Source organism: Bos javanicus, chromosome 3 (assembly GCF_032452875.1).
Source record: "Bos javanicus breed banteng chromosome 3, ARS-OSU_banteng_1.0, whole genome shotgun sequence".
Taxonomy (NCBI): Eukaryota; Metazoa; Chordata; class Mammalia; order Artiodactyla; family Bovidae; genus Bos; species Bos javanicus.
In genome coordinates, this window is record NC_083870.1 from 114,194,957 (window position 1) to 114,220,511 (window position 25,555).

Genomic DNA, 25,555 nt, shown 5'->3' on the forward strand with positions numbered 1-25,555 from the left:
TGAACTTTATTAAATGTCTCTCCAGCATCGATTGCTAGTTTTCTGCTTTTATCTTTTAATCTGAAATTTGTGTTAACAGATTTTCTACAATTATGTTGCTTCTGACTCTCTGGAATAAGGCTTCCCTGACAAACTGAAATATTGTATGTATCTGTGAATTTATTTGCAGGTACTTTAGGATATTTGAAACTCGATTAGTAACATGCTACCTTTGACAAAAGTATTAATATTAGAAAATAGCTTACTTACATAAAAAGAAAAGTGTCATTTTCTTTGCCTGGAAAAATCTATGAAGGGAGACTCATTTCCTTGAAAATTTAAATGAATTCCCCAGTGAATTTGGGGGTGAGGCAATACTTAAAAAATATTTTTCTATTGTTTGATTTTTGTTTAAAATTGTTTTATCTTTAAAAAATCTATTTATGTTTCTCCTTGGATTAACATTTTTCATTTAACACATGGGTGAGAATGAGATACCTCTTTACTGACACTTTAAAGTTTATTTGCGTGTGATTGTGCCCAGTCTTTCCAAATCCTGTTTCCAAATTTCCATCTTTCCAAATCCTGAAAGATGATGCTGTGAAAGTGCTGCACTCAATATGCCAGCAAATCTGGAAAACTCAGCAGTGGCCACAGGACTAGAAAAGGTCAGTTTTCATTCCAATCCCAAAGAAAGGCAATGCCAAAGAATGCTCAAACTACCGCACAATTGCACTCATCTCACACACTAGTAAAGAAATGCTCAAAATTCTCCAAGCCAGGCTTCAGCAATATGTGAACCGTGAACTTCCTGATGTCCAAGCTGGTTTTAGAAAAGGCAGAGGAACCAGAGATCAAATTGCCAACATCCGCTGGATCATGGAAAAAGCAAGAGAGTTCCAGAAAAACATCTATTTCTGCTCTTTGACTATGCCACCTTTGACTGTGTGGATCACAAGAAACTGTGGAAAATTCTGAAAGAGATGGGAATACCAGACCACCTGATCTGCCTCTTGAGAAATTTGTATGCAGGTCAGGAAGCAACAGTTAGAACTGGACATGGACCAACAGACTGGTTCCAAATAGGAAAAGAAGTACGTCAAGGCTGTATATTGTCACCCTGTTTATTTAGCTTCTATGCAGAGTACATCATGAGAAACGCTGGACTGGAAGAAACACAAGCTGGAATCAAGATTGCTAGGAGAAATATCAATAACCTCAGATATGCAGATGACACCACCCTTATGGCAGAAAGTGAAGAGGAACTCAAAAGCCTCTTGATGAAAGTGAAAGAGGAGAGTGAAAAAGTTGGCTTAAAGCTCAACATTCAGAAAACGAAGATCATGGCATCTGGTCCCATCACTTCATGGGAACTAGATGGGGAAACAGTGGAAACAGTGTCAGACTTTATTTTTCTGGGCTCCAAAATCACTACAGATGGTGACTGCAGCCATGAAATTAAAAGACGCTTACTCCTTGGAAGGAAAGTGATGACCAACCTAGATAGCATATTCAAAAGCAGAGATATTACTTTGCCAACAAAGGTCCGTCTAGTCAAGGCTATGGTTTTTCCTGTGGTCATGTATGGATGTGAGAGTTGGACTGTGAAGAAAGCTGAGCACCAAAGAATTGATGCTTTTGAACTGTGGTGTTGGAGAAGACTCTTGAGAGTCCCTTGGACTGCAAGGAGATCCAACCAGTCCATTCTGAAGGAGATGAGCCCTGGGATTTCTTTGGAAGGAATGATGCTAAAGCTGAAACTCCAGTCCTTTGGCCACCTCATGCGAAGAGTTGACTCATTGGAAAAGACTCTGATGCTAGGAGGGATTGGGGACAGGAGGAGAAGGGGACGACAGAGGATGAGATGGCTGGATGGCGTCACTGACTCAATGGACATGAGTCTGAGTGAACTCCGGGAGTTGGTGATGGACAGGGATGCCTTGTGTGCTGCGATTCATGGGATCGCAAAGAGTCGGACACGACTGAGCGACTGAAGTGATCTGATCTGTGCCCAGTCTTCTCATGTAATGTAATATCCACAGATTTTTTTTTTTCATTTCTGGTTTTCAAGTATAACTTTTATTGAGGAAGTTACTAGAGCTCTCTCCAGCCCATCCTTAGAGAACCAGCTTTGAGTTTTATGTATTCATTCTCTTTTTTTTTTTTTTATTCTTCCAATTTTATTTTATTTTTAAACTTTACATAATTGTATTAGTTTTGCCAAATATCAAAATGAATCCACCACAGGTATACATGTGTTCCCCATCCCGAACCCTCCTCCCTCCTCCCTCCCCATACCATCCCTCTGGGCCGTCCCAGTGCACCAGCCCCAAGCATCCAGCATCGTGCATTGAACCTGGACTGGCAACTCGTTTCCTACATGATATTTTACATGTTTCATTGCCATTCTCCCAAATCTTCCCACCCTCTCCCTCTCCCACAGAGTCCATAAGACTGTTCTATACATCAGTGTCTCTTTTGCTGTCTCGTACACCGGGTTATTGTTACCATCTTTCTAAATTCCATATATATGCGTTAGTATACTGTATTTATGTTTTTCCTTCTGGCTTACTTCACTCTGTATAATAGGCTCCAGTTTCATCCACCTCATTAGAACTGATTCAAATGTATTCTTTTTAATGGCTGAGTAATACTCCATTGTGTATATGTACCACTGTTTTCTTATCCATTCATCTGCTGATGGACATCTAGGTTGCTTCCATGTCTTGGCTATTATAAACAGTGCTGCGATGAACATTGGGGTACACGTGTCTCTTTCCCTTCTGGTTTCCTCAGTGTGTATGCCCAGCAGTGGGATTGCTGGATCATAAGGCAGTTCTATTTCCAGTTTTTTAAGGAATCTCCACACTGTTCTCCATAGTGGCTGTACTAGTTTGCATTCCCACCAACAGTGTAAGAGGGTTCCCTTTTCTCCACACCCTCTCCAGCATTTATTGCTTGTAGACTTTTGGATCGCAGCCATTCTGACTGGTGTGAAATGGTACCTCATAGTGGTTTTGATTTGCATTTCTCTGATAATGAGTGATGTTGAGCATCTTTTCATGTGTTTGTTAGCCATCTGTATGTCTTTTTTGGAGAAATGTCTATTTAGTTCTTTGGCCCATTTTTTGATTGGGTCGTTTATTTTTCTGGAGTTGATCTGTAGGAGTTGCTTGTATATTTTTGAGATTAGTTGTTTGTCGGTTGCTTCATTTGCTATTATTTTCTCCCATTCTGAAGGCTGTCTTTTCACCTTGCTAATAGTTTCCTTTGATGTGCAGAAGCTTTTAAGGTTAATTAGGTCCCATTTGTTTATTTTTGCTTTTATTTCCAATATTCTGGGAGGTGGGTCGTAGAGGATCCTGCTGTGATGTATGTCGGAGAGTGTTTTGCCTATGTTCTCCTCTAGGAGTTTTATAGTTTCTGGTCTTATGTTTAGATCTTTAATCCATTTTGAGTTTATTTTTGTGTATGGTGTTAGAAAGTGGTCCAGTTTCATTCTTTTACAAGTGGTTGACCAGATTTCCCAGCACCACTTGTTAAAGAGATTGTCTTTAATCCATTGTATATTCTTGCCTCCTTTGTCGAAGATAAGGTGTCCATATGTGCGTGGATAAAAGAGACCATAGCAAAAATCAACAAAACCAAAAGCTGGTTCTTTGAAAGGATAAATAAAATTGACAAACCATTAGCCAGACTCATCAAGAAACAAAGGGAGAAAAATCAAATCAACAAAATTAGAAACGAAAATGGAGAGATCACAACAGACAACATAGAAATACAAAGGATCATAAGAGACTACTATCAACAATTATATGCCAATAAAATGGACAACGTGGAAGAAATGGACAAATTCTTAGAAAAGTACAACTTTCCAAAACTGGACCAGGAAGAAATAGAAAATCTTAACAGACCCATCACAAGCATGGAAATTGAAACTGTAATCAAAAATCTTCCAGCAAACAAAAGCCCTGGTCCAGACGGCTTCACAGCTGAATTCTACCAAAAATTTAGAGAAGAGCTAACACCTATCCTGCTCAAACTCTTCCAGAAAATTGCAGAGGAAGGTAAACTTCCAAACTCATTCTATGAGGCCACCATCACCCTAATACCAAAACCTGACAAAGATCCCACAAAAAAAGAAAACTACAGGCCAATATCACTGATGAACATAGATACAAAAATCCTTAACAAAATTCTAGCAATCAGAATCCAACAACACATTAAAAAGATCATACACCATGATCAAGTGGGCTTTATCCCAGGGATGCAAGGATTCTTCAATATCCGCAAATCAATCAATGTAATACACCACATTAACAAATTGAAAAATAAAAACCATATGATTATCTCAATAGATGCAGAGAAAGCCTTTGACAAAATTCAACATCCATTTATGATAAAAACTCTCCAGAAAGCAGGAATAGAAGGAACATACCTCAACATAATAAAAGCTATATATGACAAACCCACTGCAAACATTATCCTCAATGGTGAAAAATTGAAAGCATTTCCTCTAAAGTCAGGAACAAGACAAGGGTGCCCACTTTCACCATTACTATTCAACATAGTTTTGGAAGTTTTGGCCACAGCAATCAGAGCAGAAAAAGAAATAAAAGGAATCCAAATTGGAAAAGAAGAAGTAAAACTCTCACTATTTGCAGATGACATGATCCTCTACATAGAAAACCCTAAAGAGTCCACCAGAAAATTACTAGAAATAATCAATGACTACAGTAAAGTTGCAGGATATAAAATCAACACACAGAAATCCCTTGCATTCCTATACACTAATAATGAGAAAACAGAAAGGGAAATTAAGGAAACAATTCCATTCACCATTGCAACGGAAAGAATAAAATACTTAGGAATATATCTACCTAAAGAAACTAAAGACCTATATATAGAAAACTATAAAACACTGGTGAAAGAAATCAAAGAGGACACTAATAGATGGAGAAATATACCATGTTCATGGATTGGAAGAATCAATATAGTGAAAATGAGTATACTACCCAAAGCAATTTATAGATTCAATGCAATCCCTATCAAGCTACCAACAGTATTCTTCACAGAGCTAGAACAAATAATTTCACAATTTGTATGGAAATACAAAAAACCTCGAATAGCCAAAGCGACCTTGAGAAAGAAGAATGGAACTGGAGGAATCAACCTACCTGACTTCAGGCTCTACTACAAAGCCACAGTTATCAAGACAGTATGGTACTGGCACAAAGACAGAAATATTGATCAATGGTATTCATTCTCTTTTATTCTCTTTATCATTTTTGTCTTTAAAAAATACATGGATGGAAACATTCTTGTTGGAAAATATTGAAAGACTCAGGAGTATTCTGAACAGGAAGGGACCGTCCCTCTCCACTTTCCCCCCCTCTCCACCCATCCTGATCCTCCTCTTCTTCCAGGGCGGGAGGTAGGGGTGCCTCACTCCCACCCTCTTCTGAGATAGCAACCCACTCTAGTATTCTTGCCTGGGAAATCCCATGGACAGAGGAACCTGGCAGGCTACAGTCCATGGGGTCACAAAAGGGTCAGACATGACTTAGGAACCAAAAAATAACAACAACCTTATGGATGGTATCTGGATTCCCCCAAGATTTTTACTGTCACACATAAGACTCCAATGACTATCCTAGAGACATACATCCTGCTGAATGGACAAATATTTCTGAAGGTTGGTGACTCAGAAACAAATATGTTGGAATTAACACAATACTGTAAATCAACTAAATTTCAAAACTAAATATTTTAAAAAAAGAAACTGATTTGCTGGGTATAGTGTCAGTATATTGTTAATTTTGATAAAGATTCACAAACTGCTATTTAGGGGACTTTTTAAAAAATTTCACAACAGTCAGGATGTTTTCTAATGTTATTAATTTTTGACTTAAGGCCCTGGGGTAGAGAACTCTGCCTTCCTGTGTCAGTTTGTTTCTTTGTAAAAGAATGTCTAAGCTTCTTGGCTGAATGAGTAATAAGCTATTTGTTCTCTGCGACATCCCCCCACCCTCAAACCCTTCAGGTGGGAGGAGATTGCTATGGACTGTAGCCCTCCAGGTTCCTCTATCCATGGAATTTCCCAAACAAGAACACTGGAATGGGTTGCCATGCCCTCCTCCAGGGGGCCTTCCCAAACCAGGGATCCAACCCGTTGTCTCCTGAGGCTCCTACATTGCAGGTGGATTCTTTATCTCTGAGCCACCAGGGGAGGAGCTTACTTTCTGCAACTGTTTCTATCTTTCTGACACTTCCATCAGCATCTATGGATTGCCTTTGACCTGTCCACTGCAGGGGCAGGGAGGATCTTTCCTCTCCCCCATCAGCGGAGAAAGGATGATGGAGAACTCTCTTCTATTTGTATCTGTCTCGAGACAAGCAGTCAACTGCATTTTCCTTTGTTACTGTTTTTCTTTATTTGCTTTCTTGGGTTCAACGTTTTCTCCCTCAGAAATAGTAAATAGCCTTATGTTTCTCTTTCAAACTTTACCACACAGCATTTTCTAGTAATTTTGGAAACCATTTCATAGATTTTCACAGAGTTGTGTTTTCTTTTGATGGAATCTAAAATTCTCAACTATAAATGCTACAAAATTACATTTTACTACCTGTTTCCTGTGTATCTCCAGGAGATATCTTTTGCGATCTGTCACTGTGATTTTTTGGTGGCACTAGTTGTAAAGAACCAGCCTGCCAATGCAGGAGTCATAAGAGACCTGGGTTCAATCCCTGGGTCGGGAAGATCCTCTGGAGGAGGGCATGGCAACCCACTCTGGTATTCTTGCCTGGAGAATCCCAGACAGAAGAACCTGGCAGGCTACAGTCCATAGGGTTGCACAGAGTCAGACACAATTGTAGCGACTGAGCACTTCTAGAAGTGCTCATAGAAGGTTATTAATGGCAAGTATCAAGATTTCTGGGGTCTGATTGCTTGAATTTAAACCCTGATCCATGATGAAAGAAATGATGAAAGAAAATAACCTACAGCCCAGATTATTGTACCCAGCAAGAATCTCATTCAAGTATGAAGGGGAAATCAAAAGCTTTTCAGACAAGCAAAAGCTGAGAGAATTCTGCACCACCAAACCAGCTCTCCAACAAATACTAAAGGATATTCTCTAGACAGGAAACACAAAAATGGTGTATAAACTCGAACCCAAAACAATAAAGTAAATGGCAACGGGATCATACTTATTAGTAATTACCTTAAACGTAAATGGGTTGAATGCCCCAACCAAAAGACAAAGACTGGCTGAATGGATACAAAAACAAGACCCCTACATATGTTGTCTACAAGAGACCCACCTCAAAACAGGGGACACATACAGACTGAAAGTGAAGGGCTGGAAAAAGATTTTCCATGCAAATTGGGACCAAACAAGACCCTATTCTCTTTTCTTAATTTCTTCATGGTAAACTATCAACATTATATTGTGAAATTTTTCAGAAAAAAAAAAGAATATGGTATGACATAGTTCTGTCTTAGATATTATGCAAAAAAAAAATGTTTGTAGATGACAACATATGTGTAGAAGCCCTGAAGACTCAACAATAGTAACAACAAAAAATTCAAAGCAAATTAAAAAATTCAGTAAAGTTGCAACATACAAAATTGACTTACAAAATCAGTGGTGTTTCTAGACAAAAGATCTGAAATGGAAATTAAAACAATCCCATTTATAATATTACAGTAACAAAAATAAAATACATAGGAATAAACTTCACCAAAAATGTGAAAGACTCATACACTGAAAATTATAGAATACATATATAAATGGGAAGACATCCATGGATTGGAACATTGTTAAAATGTCCATACTACCCACAGTGATTCACAGATTTGAGGTACTCTCTATAAAAATCCCTGTGGTATTCTTTACAGAAACAGAAAACATGAGGCTAAAATTCACTGGCAACCATACAGGACCACAACAGCCAAGGCGATCTTGAGAAAGAAGGAAAAGGCTGGAGTCATTATACTTTCTGGTTTCAATACATGTTACAAATCTACAGTAATCAAAAGAGTGTGGCACTGTCATGAAAACAGACATAAAGACCACAGGAATAGGATAGAAAACCCAGAAACAAATCCACAAAAAAATAAATAAATAAATAAATAAACCCTGATCCACCACTCACTACTAAGTTCTTGATTTGATTCAACCTGGTGACTGTTTGTTGTGTGCTTACCACGTGACATGCATCACTGTAGGTATTGAGACCAGAGTAATAAGCAGAAGGTACAAGGTACCTGCTTTACTGAGCTCACACTGGGGGCCCAGGATGAACTGGAAGAGGGAGTCACTGGGGAACAATGAAGTGCTCGTGGCAGTGAGAATGGCCATCACCAGCAAGTCTGCAAACAACACACGCTGGAGAGAGCACAGAGAAAAGGAGCCCTCCTACACTGCTGGTGGGAATGTAAATTGGTGCAGCCACTGCGGAGAATCATACTGAAAACAGAGTTCCTAAACGACGCAGCAACCCCTCTCCTGGCATATATCTGAAATGACAAAATCTCTAATTTGAAAAGATACATGCACACCATGTTCACAACAGCACTATTTAAATAGTCAAGACGTAGAAACAAGCTAAGTGTCCATTAACAGATGAACGGGTAAAGAAGTTGTGGTATATACACAATGGAATATTACTCAGCCATAAAAAGGAATGAAATAATGCCATTTGCAGCGACATGGATGGACCTAGAGATTGTCACACTAAGTGAAGTCAGTCAGAGAAAAGCACATACCCCACTGTATCACTTACATGTAGAATCTAAAAAAATGATACAAATGAACTTATTTACAAAACAGGAATGGACTCGCAGACATAGGAAACAAACTTATGGCTACCCAAGGGGAAAAGGAGGGGAGGGAAGAATTTGGAGTTTGAGATTAATAGATACACACTACTATATATAAAATAGATAAAACAATAAGGGTCTACTGTACAACATAGGAAACTATATTCAATGTCTTATAACAACCTATAATGGAAATGAATCTGAAAAATATATATATATGTATAATTGAATTGATTGATTATATTCTTGGCAGCCAAAGATGGAGAAGCTCTATACGGTCAGCAAAAACAAGACCGGGAGCTGACTGTGGCTCAGATCATGAAGTCCTTATTGCCAAATTCAGACTTAAATTGAAGAAAGCACAGAAAGCCACTAGACCATTCAGGTATGACCTAAATCAAATCCTTTATGATTATACAGTGGAAGTGGGAAATAGATTCAAAGGATTAGATCTGGTAGACAGAGTGCCTGAAGAACTATGGACGTAGGTTCGTGACATTGTACAGGAGGCAGTGATCATGACCATCCCCAATAAAAAGAAATGCAAAAAGGCAAAATGGTTATCCGAGGAGGCCTTACAAATAGCTGAGAAAAGAAAAGATGTGAAAAGCAAAGGAGAAAAAGAAAGATATACCCATTTGAATGCAGTGTTCCAAAGAATAGCAAGGAGAGATAATAAGATGGGTTGAGGATGAGATGGTTGGATGGCATGACTGACTCAATGGACATGAGTTTGAGCAAGCTCCAGGAGTTGGGGATGGACAGGGAGGCCTGGTGTGGTGCAGTCCATGGGGTTGCAAAGAGTCGGATACGACTGTGCGACTGAACTGAACTGAACTGAATTGAATTATTTCATTGTACACCTAAGACTAACATAATATTTTAAATCAACTATACTTAAATTTAAAAAAAAGTTCTAGTAGGTCAGATGGTGAGAAATTATATAGAGAGATGGAAAGAACATGGGGAATAAGAGGTATGGGAGCTACAGTTTTATGTACGGTGGTCAGAATTATACTTGAGCAAAGATGCTATCAAGTCATATAAATAGCTTGGGCAAAGTGTTCCAAGCCAGTTCAGTTCAGTTCAGTTCAGTCACTCAGTCGTGTCTGACTCTTTGCAACCCCATGAATCGCAGCACGCCAGGCCTCCCTGTCCATCACCAACTCCCGGAGTTCACTCAAACTCATGTCCATCGAGTCGGTGATGCCATCCAGTCATCTCATCCTCTGTCGTCCCCTTCTCCTCCTGCCCCCAATCCCTCCCAGCATCGGAGTCTTTTCCAATGAGTCAACTCTTCGCATGAGGTGGCCAAAGGACTGGAATTTCAGCTTTAGCATCAAGGCAATCCCAAATGCAAAGCCACTCCTATGCCAAACTCAATGGAAAGCACAGAAGGAAAACTGTAAGATTAACATGATCAGGTTTGTGTTTATTTAAAATATCACATAGTTTGTTAGGTTGAGATAAGTAAGGAAGGTCTGAAAAGCCTACTAGGAGGCAATCATAGTAATTTTGCTGAGACATGAACATGGGTGGTGCCTGGAGTCAGAAAAATGTGGAGCAGGTTTGAGAATGTCCCAGAGGCAGACCAAGTGTTTGATCCCATGGAAGGCAGAGCCTTGAAGAAGTGGAAACTGAAAAGGGTGACCCCCCTGTCCTCGTGTTTCTGATTTGAGAAGCTGAGTGATGGGGGTGCTGTTGTAGAAAGACACTTGGAGAACAATTCAGAACACCAGTGATGGCCAGTGAGCTTCTGAGTCTCAGGCCTGGGAGGCCAGTTAATTATAATCTCACCTCAGTACAACAAAGGACATGTGGTTGGGCATCTCAGCAAGTGTTCTGCCTCTCGCAGAATTCAGCACTGGGGCAGGGCCAGTTCTGCAGGTGCGGCTTATTAGCAGTCCCAGATACACGGAGGTGGGAATAACAGATACGCAGAGGTGGGAATAACAGAGGCAAAATCCAAACACGGCAGGGACAGGGGATAGGTAAGCTTCCCAGTCTCTCTCTTTCCAAATAGATGCCAAATTTACTTTGGCTAAGGCAACGGCAACCCACTTCAGTACTCTTCCCTGGAAAATCCCATGGATGGAGGAGCCTGGTAGGCTACAGTCCATCGGGTCGCTAAGAGTCGGACACGATTGAGCGACTTCACTTTCACTTTTCACTTTCACACATTGGAGAAGGAAATGGCAACCCACTCCAGTGTTCTTGCCTAGAGAATCCCAGGGGTGGGGGAGCCTGGTGGGCTTCCGTCTATGGGGTCGCACAGAGTTGGACCCAACTGAAACGACTTAGCAGCAGCAGCAGCAAAGCTTAACTGTGGAGCTGGCAGTGACAAAATGAATTGTAAAAAACAAGGGAGCAAGCAGAGTGCTTTGTTATCCACAACTGTAAGGGCCTCCAGGACAATGCTCCTGACAAACAGCAAGCAGGTGAGCTGAGCCCCTGCACCTGTTTGGACGCACAGGTTCAGAGATGGAGCAGGGATGAGGGAGAGAAGCCTCGGTTTCCACTGGATGGAGAAGGGAAGAAGGACAAGAAAGAAGGACCAGAAAGATGGCCATGTGTGGGTCACCAGTGGGTCCTCACAGGGCCATTGCCTCCTTGGTAATATCTCCAACACTCCCAGGCTTAGAGAGAGAGAGGGTTCTTGAAGGAAGGGTCCGAGTTTCAAGACTGGGTGACATGTAGTAGGTAGATCAGGCCCGGAGGTAGAAAGGGCCGGAAGAATGCAACAATGGGGACTTCCCTGGTGGTCCAATGCCTAAAACCCGCGTTCCCAGTTCCAGGGGCCCTGGTTAAATTATTCTCGGTCAGAGAACTAGATCCCACATGCTACAACTAAGACCCAGTCCAGCTAAAAAAATAAATATTTTTTTAAAAAAAGATTGCAAAAGTGTTTTGGTTTGAATGCCAGGTTTGTGGGATTCTTGATTTTTTTTTCACCCCAACTCTGCAAAAATTTCACATGCCATGGCGTTTTAGCAGTAGCCAAGAGGGTTATGTTTGAGACAGTATTTTCACTTTTCCTAGGGGTGACCACGCCTCACTGTTTCTTGCTTTCTCCCCCCCCCCCTTTTTTTTTTTGACTTTTTATCTTCTGCTTCTGCGTATTTGCTTTAGTACTAATACCTCTGATCCATGTCTGGTAGTAAAACACTTCCTTCTGGAACCACATACCTGCCTCTGCCCAGAACCACATTGAGAGCCGTGGTTGAAGGAGCGATGTAACCTTCACACTCCCTCTGCCTGCCTGTGTGCTAAGTCTCTTCAGTCGTGTCAGACTCTGCGGTGCCATGAACTGTAGCCCTCCAGGCTCCTCTGTCCGTGGGATTCTCCCCGCAAGAACACTGGAGTGGGTTGCCATACCCTCATCCATGGGATCTTCCCAACCCAGGGATCGAACTCACGTGTCTTACTCCTCCTGCGTTGGCAGGCTGGTTCTTTACCACTAGCAGAAGCCCCCACCCTCCCTCTACAGATGAAGAAGCCAAGGAAGCTGAGCTCAAGAGATTTCTTCTTCCTCTCTCTCTCTTTTTTTTAAACCATGATGTAAGCCTTGAAAATATCCTCTGCTGTTTCATCAGTTGATTCTTCTATAGTTTTTCACAGAAATATTTGATCTAAGAACATCTGCTACTTACTGTTGGGAACATATTTCTTTCCTTCGTGCTTGGCTTTGCACTTCCCAGAGCTGTCAGATAAGCGTCGTCTCGCAGACTCTGTGACAGGGCTTGGTTTTCCCGCACAAACATCAGGGACACTCGCGGCTGGAAGCGCGTCAATCTGAACGCACAATGTGCCAGCTGTGTGCCTTGCTCAGACTTCTTAACGATGCTGGCTCAGTTATGCTGATACTGCAAGTAATACAGTTCGTTGCCGCTTTGGAAATCAAAACGATGTCGTGAGGTGACTTCTAAGGCTTTTACTCATTGCTCGAGCTTTGGCAGATTCAAAATATTAAGGTGCAAGAATTCTGAGCCCCTCCCCCACAGGGCCCCACTCCAGTACTCTTGCCTGGAAAATCCCATGGGCAGAGGAACCTGGTGGGCTGCAGTCCATGGAGTCAGGAAGAGTGGACACGACTGAGCGAATTCACTTTCACTTTTCACTTTCATGCATTGGAGAAGGAAATGGCAACCCTCTCCAGTGTTCTTGCCTGGAGAATCCCAGGGACGGGGGATCCTGGTGGGCTGCCATCTATGGGGTCGCACAGAGTTGGACACGACAAGCGACTTAGCAGCAGCAGCCGCCCCCACAGGGTACTGCTGTTCCAGTGGTCGCCCTACGTCCGACCTCATCTCTGGGAGCTTCAGTTGGCAGGTCCTTCCCAACTGAATTGTTGGCTTGATTAATTCTGTTGTCAAGGTTCCTTTAGTTAAAACAGGGTTATGGAGCTATGTCTGAGAGGTTGCATTTGAAGAACTTGGTGTGCGACAAAATTGTTTTCAGTGTTTCTCTCTTTGATGTAATTGCTGCTGTTTAAAACCTCTGTGACTGGTGCTTAAAAATGGCTTCATCTGAGCCTTGTATTTATATTTGCCTCCTGGTGGTTAGTATCACTGTTTTGACAAACAATATCTCTCTCTCCCCCTCTTTATCTCTTTCTAAAAAATGTTTAATTCAAGATTGATTTCAACCCCCCAAATATCTAAACACACATAAATATTCCTAGAAAATCCTTTTTTTGATGACAATGAAAATATTATCAAAGTATTATTATTTACAATTGTGGTCACAAGGCACCCAGATTGTGATCCTTGTTTTATGTGGGATGCATCATTTGCCACAACAAATGAGATGATAGTGGTTTTTGGTTTTGTTTTTTTTTCCTACAGATCACACCTGGCGAAACCAGCCTTTGGGCACAGGATTATTCTAAGATGATCAACTAATGATAGAGAAGATATTGCATTATTTATGTCCATAGACAGATGAAGGGTTGAAGAAGATGTGGTGCATACATACAATGGAATACTACTCAGCCATAAACAGAATGAAATAATGTCATTTGTAGCATCCTGGATAGACCTAGAGATTATCCAACTAAGTGAAGTAAGTCAGATAGAGAAAGACGAATACCACATGACATCACTTGCATGTAGAATCTAAAATATGACACAATGAACCTGTCTACAAAGTAGAAACCGACTCACAGATGCAGAGCGCAGACTTTTGGTTGCCAAGGGACTGCAGGGTTGGGAGAGGGATGGACTGGAAGTTTGGGGTTAGCAGATGCAAGCTATTTTATATAGACAGTGGATAAACAACAAGATCCTACTGTAGAGCACGGGGAACTATATTCAATGTCCTGGGATAAACCATAATGGCAAAGAGAATAAAAACAAAAGTATCTGCATAACTAAGTCACTTTGCTATAATGCAGAAATTAGCACAGCACTGTAAGTCAACCATACTCCAATGAAAGAAGAAAGAGAGAGAGAAAAAGAAAGACACCATGTTATTTAACATTAAGAACTTTGATTTTCTGTAGGTCCTGAACTCCATGTCCGTCACCCATTTGTCCTCACTGGGGACAGAACTGGAGTGATCGTGGTCCCACCTATTCCTTGCCGCTTGGGGCCTGAACCCTCCAAGCTTGTCATGGACACACAAGCTGGCAGATTTGGTCTCTTCTCTAACCACGACTGGTCTCAGAGGAGGGGTGAATACGTGGTTTCCCCAGCTGGTCCTTCAGGGAGAGGGTACTTCATCCCAGAGGACAGAAGGGAAGCAAACCTCTCAGGTGCATCCTGGGAAAATGGCCAGCTTCCCTCAACTCCCTGCCGCCACCCTCGCGTTCTTCCTCCTCACCTCCATAGACCCCCACTGCGTGCATGCTAAGTAACTTCAGTCACGTCTGATTCTTTGCGACTCCGTGCACTGTAGCCCGCTAGGTTTCTCCATCCATGGGATTTTCCGGGCAAGAATACTGGAGTAGGCTGCCATGCCCTCCTTCAGGGGATCTTCCTGACCCGGACATCAAACCTGAGTCTCTTATGTCTCCTGCATTGGCAGGCAGGTTCTTTACTACTGAGCCACCTGGGAAGCCCCCATAGACCCATAACCAATGGGGCTAAAAGCAATATAGGGGGCCAAAAGCCTGGGGGTGGGGGACAAAAATTTCCAACCTTGGCTAGCAATCCCCCTTCCATCCCCTGATGGATCCAGCCAGGGCTCCAAAATGGCTAAAGCAGTAGAATAGTGGCCAAGAAGGTGAAATAATATGCACCTATTACAAATGAGAATTATGCAGACTCTAGTAAAACAGAAATGGCCTTGATATCACATCATTATAAAAAGAAAATATGATATTCACTGTGCACTCTGTTGGCTGTTTTAAAAGAGTGCATAATTGTAATAACAGGATTTTTTATTTTCTCATGATAAGGCTTAGGACTAATGTGCTAATGTGAATGTGCTTCATCACTTCAGTCATGCCTGACTCTTTGAGACCCTAAGGACTGAGCCCACCAGGCTCTTCTGTTCCATGGGATTCTCCACAGACCACCCTCAAATATGGCACATATTTGAATATTGGCATATTGAATACTTTAAGGTGATGAAGGGATTTGAGGAAACAGCAGGTTCAGGAAGAACTCTGGGACCTTCCCCAAGAGCCGATCATGGACCCTCTTGAGAGAGGTGCCCTTCCTCTACCTGCAGGAGAAGAGCATCATTATCGCCAAGACTGAGGGACGCCGAGAAGATTCCACACACACAGCCCTTGCTGTTTCTCCCACTTACCTACTCTTAGCTTGTAGCCTTTGTCCTGGCATGTTTCCATGCTGCCCATTCTTCATTAAACCCAGCATAGAAACACTCAAGTTAAATCATTCTTTTGGGCCTTAATTTCCTTATAAAGGTTGCCCAGTCATGTAAAACTTATATTAAATAAATTGATATGCTTTGCTTCTATTGATCTGTCTTTGTCAATTTGATTTTCACATCCAATCAGGGACTCTAGGAAGGGCCAGGAAAGCTTTTTCCTCCCCTACACTTGTGTGGTGCAATATTTAGGCTAAAAAGGAAACTGCTTTGTGATGTTTTCTGTAGCATTTGTAATGAGTCACATCATCAAAGAGAAAGCTTTTACATCCTTACATGTCTCGTTCCAGACTATAGAAAGTCATGATATGTAAGAATATCTCCAACATAACAACTGCATACAGAGTGTAGAGCTTACAGGGGACTCTGATTGGAACAAACTGGCTGTAAAAAGAGATTTTTGTGAAAACTAGAGACATTTGATTATCAAATGAATATTGTTGTTGTTCACTTGTGTCTGACTCTTTGCGATCCTATGGATGGCAGCACATCAGATTTCCCTGTCCTTTACCATCTCCCTGAGTTTGCTCAAACTTGTGTCCATTGAGTCAGTGATGCTAACCAACCATCTCATTCTCTGTTACCCCTTTCTTCTCCTGCCCTCAGTCTTTCCCAGCATCAGTGTCTTTTCCAATAAGATGATATTAAAAAATATTTTTAATTTTTAAAGATGTGCTAATGGCATGGTGGTTATGCTAAAAATATATGTATGTAAGTATGTTAAAAACATGATTTAGAAATTCGCTTTAAACTGTTTTTAAATGTGTGGAGAAGACTCTTGAGAGTCCCCTAGATGGCAAGAAGACCAAACTAGTCAATCCTAAAGAAAATCAATCTTGAATATTCATTGGAAAGACATGCTCCAATACTTTGGTTACCTGATGTGAAGAGCTGACTCATTAGGAAAGATCCTGATGCTGGGAAAGATTGAAGACAGGAGGAGAAGGGGGCGACAGAGAATGGGATGGTTGGATGGCATCACCGACTCAGTGGACATGAGTTTGAGCAAAGTCTGGGAGATGGTGAAGAACAGGGAAGCTTGGCGTGCTGCAGTCCATGGGGTCACAGAGTCAGACATGACTGAGCAACTGAACAATAGAAACCGACACGAAACGTGACACAATATTAGGAAAACGCTGATGATTTGAACTTTAAGCTGGCAAATGGGCCCAGGGAGGTTTTCAACTTTGGGTATGTTTGAGACTTTCATAGTAAAAAGAAAAAAACTGGCTATAGTTATGGAAATGAACATCAGAATAATCTTGGAGCTTAAAGTATTAAATCAGAATAATTCAAGATTTTGTTGACCCTGAAAAATAGACCTTTTTCTTTGTTAACATTACTGTTTGTACTCTTGATTCATGAGTTCATGACACTTGTTTCTAGCGTCTGGACTGGGAAATGTTAGATTTATCTTGACTTCCTTTTCACAAAGAAATGAAGATAGAGACTGTGACTACTACTCGGTTCCAAAGGGATTCTTAATGGTATAAGAAATAGTCATAAAGTAGAACAGGAGAATTGAGGATTTAAAAGTTCAGAGGTTACAAACTCATGGAAACCTGGGGTAGCGTGATAGCTGCCGGGGCGGGGGTGGGTGGGAATTGAGTGAAGGTGGTCCGAGAGTATAGATCTCCAGTTAGAAGATAGCTAAGCTCAGGGGATCTAAAGCATAGCACGGTGACTGTCGTTAACAGTACTGTATCATACACTTGAAAGTTGCTAGGAGAGTAGACCTTAAAGTTCCCATCACACGTAAATACAAAAGTGGTTACTACGGGAGGCGACAGACACCTAATCTTATCGTGGTCATCTTTTCACACTATGTCAAATCATTACTTTGTACAACTTAGGCTTACACAGTACAATATGTCAGTTACATATTAATAAAGCTGGGGAAAAAAATCAGAGATTATGCCAAATGAACAGAGAAATCCGGTATTTCCAGACAACAGTGAGAAAGTAACTTAGAGAAAGAACACTGTATTTGTTTGAGTTTCCTGGTAACCAAGGCCAAGAGAAAAACACAGATGACCCTCAACAGCTGAAAAGGGAATGAGACACATTTATCTGTGTTTATGATGAAACTGTACTTGTGATGAAATATACCTCCAAAGATTATATTTGCCTATTGAGTAACATAGAAGTCAGCATTTTCAGTTGCTGTTTGAAAACATACTGTTAATTATGTCAGTAACACTGGTTCTGTGGAAGGTTAAGAAAACACGCTCTAGGTATATTGGTGTCTGGAGAGCTAACGAATTTGAAAAATTTAGAAGCATCAACAAGCTATGTGCCCTTAGCTAGGCTCCCAGACCAGAGCTTTGGTAAAACTGGGCAGTGGCTAGAGGAGACGGGCTGCCTTCCCACCGTGGGCAGACTCTCTCATGCCCACACTGACCACAGATCCCCACATGTATTCTGGAAATCAACAGTTCTTTTTTTTTTCAAAGTAATCTTTATATTTTAAATTGAAGTATAGCTGATTTGAGCTTCCCGGGTGGCTCAGAGGTAAAGAATTTGCCTGCCAGTGCAGGAGCTGCTGGAGACGTGGGTTCAATCCCTGGGTCGGGAAGATCCCCTGGAGGCAGAAATGGTAACCCACTCCAGTGTTCTTGCCCAGAGAATCCCACGGACAGAGGAGCCTGACGGGCTGCCGTCTGTGGGGTCACAAGCAGTCAGAAATGACTGAGCGTGGACAGGCATTGGACATAGTTGATTTACAGTGTTAGTTTCTGGTGTACAGAAAAGAGTTTCAGTGTCTATATGTAAATATACATATTCTCTTTTGGATTATTTCCCCTTATAAGTTATTGCAATGTATTGACTCTACTTCCCTGTGCTATACAGTAGACCCTTGTTGCTTATCTATTTTGTATACAGTAGTATGTATCTGATAATCCCAGACTCCTGATTTATCCCTTTCCCCTTTGATAGCCATAAGTTTGTTTTCCATGTCTGTGGGTGTATTTCCGGTTTGCATATCAACTTATTCGTATCTTGTTTTAGATTTCACATATAAACGATATCATATGGTATTTGAATTTCTCCATCTGGCTCATTTTACTTAATATGATAATCTCTAGGTCCATCCAGGTTGCTGTAAATGGCATTTTCATTCTTTTTTATGACTAGGTAATATCCCATTGTGTATATGTATCACATATTCTACATCCTTTCATTCCTGGATGGACACTTAAGTTACTTCTGTGCCTTGGCCATTGTAAACAGTGCTGCGATAAACATTGGGGAAAAACACCAGTTCTGTTAGACATTACCAGGTGCCCTACCAAAAAGGTTTCAAAGCCTAAACTTGAGATGCGCTGGTCTCGATAAAGTGAAATCAGTTTGCTGCAGAATAGCATTAGCCTTTAAGACACTGAGGTATGTCTTGAATGTCCAAGGAACATAGACCATACTGATTCCCCAGGAAGGTTGACCGTGGAAGCTCTCTCCCTCCCCTGCTTTAATTCTTTTCCAAATGCAGCGTGCTTTATTATCTCTTTCCCCTCAACATGTACTTTGGGAAACGCTGAACTGCGGTATCTGCTGAAATGAGCACCATTAGCTTTTGGAGCAAACATTTACAACGTCATGTCTCACTCTGTCACTCAGAGCCAAACCTGAAGACTCCTGGTTGATACGGGAGTTCAGAGCAGGTTCCTGATTTTCCTGATTGCCTGATTCACCCTCTCCCATCCTCCCACTGAAAGACGCATGAAGGCACGTGCGCAAAATCGCAACTGCACCAGAAGCTAAGAATACCCATGAAGCCTGGCCCCAGTTGAGGAGGGATTTCTGCCAATGATGGTGCAGATGAGGACAGATTGAGGAATGCTCATTAGCTGATGCACAATTAGGCTTCTGAAACAGAGCTCTGAGTCAGACCAAAGGGAGCCAGGCCCTTCCCAGACATTGCTCCCCAGGTGAAGGTGATCACTTCTCTCAACCACCAACAGTTCTGCCAGTCTGTATTTTTAAAATTCACCATGAATGAGGCTGCCTGAAACTCCTGGTTCTCTGGAAATACTTCTCCTATTCCATGTGGGAAGGGCCTCATCAAACATCTACTGACCCCAGAATTGTGGTTGATGGCCTTCCCTTCCCCTGAGGCTCCAAGAAGTTTCTGTCAGCACCAGGGCAGTCAGGAAAGGAGTCAGGGGGGTGGATCCTCAGCTTCCACAGCCTGGTTCTAAATGCAGGCAAAAAATGTCATTTTAGTAGATACGAAGTCAGCAAAGAGATGTCAGCTTTGGGCAAAGGGTGAAGCATCTCACAACTTAGAGGTAAAGTTAGTAGAATTTAAATAGGGGCACGAGGTGTTAGCTAAAGCTATTATTGTCATCATCTTGTGATGTATAAATAGATCACCACAAACTTACACAGATAATGTATCAATTATCTCTCAGTTTTAAGGAAGCCTCGGAGAAGGCGATGGTACCCCACTCCAGTACTCTTGCCTGGAAAATCCCATGGATGGAGGAGCCTGGTGGGCTGTAGTCCATGGGGTCGCAAATAGTCGGACACGACTGAGCGACTTCATTTTCACTTTTCACTTTCATGCATTGGAGAAGGAAATGGCAACCCGCTCCAGTGTTCTTGCCTGGAGAATCCCAGGGACGGGGGAGCCTGGTGGGCTGCCATTTATGGGGTCGCACAGAGTCAGACACAACTGAAGCAACTTAGCAGCAGCAGCAGCAGCAGCAGCTGGGGCAGGAAGGATAGGATATATATCTTCCAAATTATAATAAGAAAAAAAAAAGATACTCCATAGAGCAAAAGACAGAAAAGGGATATCAAGTGTGCATTTTTAAAAAGCAAGCAAAAGCATAAAAATAAGATGGCAAAAGTAAGAGCAAACATCCTTTTTGAGACAATTAACAAAATAAAGTTTCCTTTTAGGAGACTCTAAGACTGGATCAAAAGCAAAATTTTAATGTGTTTTTTTATGCTTCTGCTGCTGCTGCTAAGTCGAGTCAGTCATGTCTGACTCTGTGCAACCCCATAGATGGCAGCTCACCAGGCTCCTCTGTCCCTGGGATTCTCCAGGCAAGAACACTGGAGTGGGTTGCTATTTCCTTCTCCAATGCATTAAAGTGAAAAGTGAAAGTGAAGTCGCTCAGTTGTGCCCAGCTCTTAGCAATCCCATGGACTGCAGCCTACCAGGCTCCTCCTTCCATGGGATTTTCCAGGCAAGAGTATTGGAGTGGGTTGTCATTGCCTTCTCCAGTTTTATTATAAGACTCACCCCCAAACAAAAGGACAGAACAGTTTTTTTTTTTTTAAGTTGGACAAAGATATATTAGGCACACATAAGTACAATGAAGCAGAATTTTCAAATCTTTTATCAGATAAAATAGGATGCAGGGGAAATTATTAAACAAAAAAGGTTATTTCAGGTTGCTAAAGATATAATTATGATGAAACTAGTGATCTTGAATCCTAATGTGCCAAATAAAACAGCACTGACATATTTAAGGAAGAAACTTAAAAATCTAAGATGAAATTCAATACAAAAAATTTTGTAACTGAAAATTTTAACAAACCAAGATAAGATTTCATTTGCAAGTTATGGAATTAACAGGAAATTTTAAGAAGCATAGAAATTTTGGATAATAAAATAATATAATTGATTAAAGGATAATTATTAAAAAGATTTACTTGCAAAAAAAAGTAACTTCTTTCAAACATCCATGGGATATTTACAAAAGTGACTATTAAATAGCACACAGGAAAACTGAATTACAAAAGTGGCTCTTTTGTATGAACTTAGCAATTCAATTGAAATTAGTAACTAAAATTTGAAAACACAACAAAAATAATCAGGAAATTTTAAACACATTTTTAATCAACTCTGTCTAGAAAGAAATGATTAATTCCTTGAAAATGCCAAGATTTGTAAAATGTTGTTAGTGATGTCAATGCTCTGAGACCATTCATTGCCATCTGCAAGGTAGGACCCTATGTTCATGAAAATCACATTTTCAGAGACTCTAAAATGGTACTGGGAAATGCGAGATTTACAGCTTAGGTGCAAAAACAGGCTACAGAACAACATGGAGCAAATACTACTATTTTTAAGCTAACAAAACAACAACATGAACCAATTGGCAGGGACTGTGAGGTGAAATTATAGGGGATTTAAATTTGCTTATTTCTATTCTGTACATTTCTCAAAATTTGGGCAACAAATACATAGTTATACAGTAAACAAATAATAAACAATTTTTCTAGAAAAAAGTTTAAAATTACAATTAAGCCCAGGATGTGCTCACTCTGATCTGGATCCTAGGTGCCTGCCCAGGTGGGATCTGCCCAGGCATGACCTGCTCAGGTGTCCATTTGCTCAACTCTCATCTCGAGGGACCACCTTCTGCTCTCTGGTTACCGATTACTTCATCAGTCACTGACATGGAGGACTCCTCCCTACTTAGCAAGTCAGACAGAATTAATGTTTCTTTCCTTCCAAAACTGTATCTGGACTGAAACCAAATTAATGCATGAGGATTCACGAATAGCCTTCTCTTTGGTACACGCCCCAGGTGAACTTTTGAGCATTTCCAAGGCTCTTCTTTGGAGAGCCTGCCTCCTGCCTCTGCCCTCCCTCCATCCACGAACATGCAAGGAACCAGGGGCTTCTCTCAATGGGGGATGGAGCACAGGTATACGAATGAGCGTGATGCTGGAAAAACAGCTCAGGTATTAAGTGAGGGAGAGAGGGGCCTGAATGGAGGAGAAGCCGGAGTTGTAAGACTGTCTGAAACTTAAAGACCAGTGCAGCTGAAACTAAGGGTGTAAGACAAGATGGGGCTGGGGATACACGTGCACTTCACGAACAGGGATTTGTGGGCCTTGTGGAATATTTGGGGCTTTGTCTTAAGAGCAACAAGAACCATGGACATATTTTCAGCAGAGGGTGACATGACCGGACTTCTTTTGAGAAAATGTCGACATTGCTGCAGTAGGAATAATAATATGTAGACACGCTAGATGGCAACCGTAGTGACCATCTGGGAGACCAGACAGGGTGACAAAGGCAGAGATAAAGGGAAGTGGGCAGACTAAGGAGAGAAAAATAATGCAGTGCTTCTCAACTAGGGATGATTTAGACCCTCAAAGGATGGCTGACAAATCCCTCCTCCAGCCTCAGGTCTGAGAAAGCACTTCTCTGCCTCTTTGGGCCCAGCCCAGCACAGCGTCCTGTCCCATTCATCCTCACGGAGTGTATGGATCACAACTTGGAGGGAGGCACTGACTGGCATCTTAGTGGCCAAGGATGTTACTCAGTATCCTACCTGCTCAGGATGGCCCCTCTACAAAAAGTGATGCGAAAGGTCAATAGTGCTGCCGTGGAGAAACCTGGATGAGCAGAACTGAGGTGGGAGAGGCTGCAGGGGAATCCCCTTTCTTGCAAATGACCGATGGTGGTGCTGGCCCCCGAGTGAGGAGACCAGGATGCAGGGAAGGCAGCGAGGGCACCCGTGCCCTCCCGGTGGACCCACTGCTGTCAGGAGTCCCCACAGACACGGTGCACCGGTGCCCCCTCCTCCTCCAGCCTCGGGTCTGAGAGAGCGCTTCTCTGCCTCTTTGGGCCCAGCCCAGCACAGTGTCCTGTCCCATTCATCCTCACGGAGTGTATGGCTGAGCGGGTTTACCTGTGCCTGCTGGGATTCGTGAGACACCAGTGCTGTGTTCACACTGGGGAGGGACAGGACCAGACGGCCAGGCCCCCATTAAAAGTCTTACCTTTTTGCACTGCTCAGGTCTCCCCAGCCCCCACTACACTGCTCAGTTTTGATGGACTTTTTAGAACCACAGTCCTCAACCTTTTTGGCACCAGGGACCAGTTCTGTGGGAGACAACTCTTCCAAAGACTGGGGTGGGGAGGAGCTGGTGGAAGAGTGGAGAGGGGTAGGGGTTTACGGGAGGCCGGCGGGTGAGGGGGTAGGGGAATGGGAGGGGGAAGGGGGAATGGGGGAGCTGGGCGATGGCGGGTAGGGGGGTAGGGGGGTAGGGGTGTGGTTTTTGTTTCACTTACTGTTCACCTCCTGCCCTGCTGCCTGGTTCCTAACAGACCACGGACCTGTACTGGTCAGGAGCCCAGGGGTTGGGGACCCCTGTTTTAGAACACACTTTTATTCCTTTTTCAAATCTATACATCAAAATATCAAATTGAAAAATAAAGACTTCATATTCTGGCTCCAAACCTACCACTAAAATTTGGGACAACTCAAATCGGTCTCTGATGCGAAAGCTTAGGCACCTGGCCAGGGTCTCCATGTGAACCGAGGCCACGTGCGTGGAGCTGGTCACCCACAAAACTCATGCTTAAGGTGCCAGCCATGCAGGTCTGGTGAATAATGATGGGACTGAAAATGTATGATAGCTGACATTTAATAAAAGCCTTGAGGTCAGTGATATGGAGAAAAGAGATGGAACTCCTAACTCTGGGCTTTCTTGCACATGTTTTATGGTTTGGTGCTGTGTGTATCATAAAGAGCATTCTGGGACAAAGGGGTGTTTGGGACCCTCCGAGGGCTAGACTGGACTTGGGGTCCATCCCATAGGGGAAAAGACCTGTGGATTCTAGGAGCTCCTGAGGGGAGGCCAGCTGGGCTGTTCACACAATGAACTAACACCCCCTCGGAAGGCTCAGGAGGTGGGACAGTCCTTTAATCCACAGCCCTGAGGGGAAGGGCCGTTTTGAGCATGGTCTGCCCCGTAACTCACGCTCAGCCCCTTCCTAAGGAAGGACGAGGGGGGCAGGGAGCCATGGTAGCTGCCTCTCTGTAGGGGGTGGGGAAGCAGCGTGCTGAGGTCTTGATGAACCCAGCACAAAGGTGAGTCCCCCTGCCTGAACACCCCATTTCCTATCTGCCTCTCACCCAGATGACTCATCACCCATGCTCACGTTCCAGACTCTTCTGGGGAGCGTGGGACCCCAGAGCTGCTGTGGACACTCCTCTGATTGATTCTATCAAAGCACTGATGCCACCACATGGGAAATGCTCCTGGGTCCTGAGAGGCCCTTGAGGGTGGGGCTGTGCTTGGAGCTCCACACGGGGCAGTGCCTGCGCTAAGGAGTGGCTGGATGACCCGGAGGCACAGAGCGCCGCCTGCAGCTCATCTGGTACCCGAGAGTGATGGAGGGCTTTGCCCCCAGGGACCTCAGGCAGCCCAGGGCACCCAGCACTGGTGCTGGCAGCCTCGATTCAGGCATGGTGGGAGGAGAGCAGCCCCCATGCTTCCAGCTTCTCAGCCCCAGTGACGGCTCATAGCTTAGGACCTGGCAGGGAGGGGAGCCCCCAGGATTGCTGATGGCAGCAGCCTAGAAAGCACGGGGGTCCTCTCAAAAGAGCTGGGTAGGGAGACTTCTAGAATGTGGGAATGACGTTCCCAGAACAGCAAGTGTCAGCAGCGCCCTAGGAAGACTGCCCATGACCGCTATCCTGACCCTGGTTTTCCCCTGGTCACATGGAAAGCAGGGATCACACCCAAATCGCCTATTAGTCATGTTTCTAGGAAAGAGGCCCTCCATGAGATAAACTGGGTGTTGATCGTAAGAGTGGGATGTTTCCTATATCTCAGCAAGAAGTTAAGTGTCAATCAATAAAAGTAGGCATTCATTGATGATCAGACATCTGGTTTTGATTTTAAAGCTTGGACAAGTGCTTTGTTTTGTGTTTGCTTTTTTTTTTTTTTTTTTTTGCTTTGTCATTTTGTCTTACACAGCTGGTTTGTGACAGATTCAGAAGTCAGCACTCAAGAGAAGGTCAGGACAACGGCCTCCGGCTCACTGTGGATCAAGACAACAGTGTCAGGGGCTCCGGCCTCCTCAGCAACCTGAAAAGTCCTTCCTTTCTGAAAGACGTGGGAGCCTGTTTGCTGAGCCTCGGCCTGGTGGGCCAGACCCCTTGG

General features: G+C 42.9%; 1 long non-coding RNA gene across 1 annotated transcript in view; it reads left to right on the forward strand.

The window, feature by feature from the left end:
* Positions 1–15,757, forward strand: part of LOC133244920 (uncharacterized) — a 72,932-nt gene extending 57,175 nt beyond the window's left edge. The window contains exon 4 of the long non-coding RNA XR_009735552.1: positions 13,648–15,757. This is a non-coding gene — a long non-coding RNA (uncharacterized LOC133244920). The remainder of the gene's footprint in view (positions 1–13,647) is intronic.
* The last annotated feature ends 9,798 nt before the right edge of the window (positions 15,758–25,555 follow it).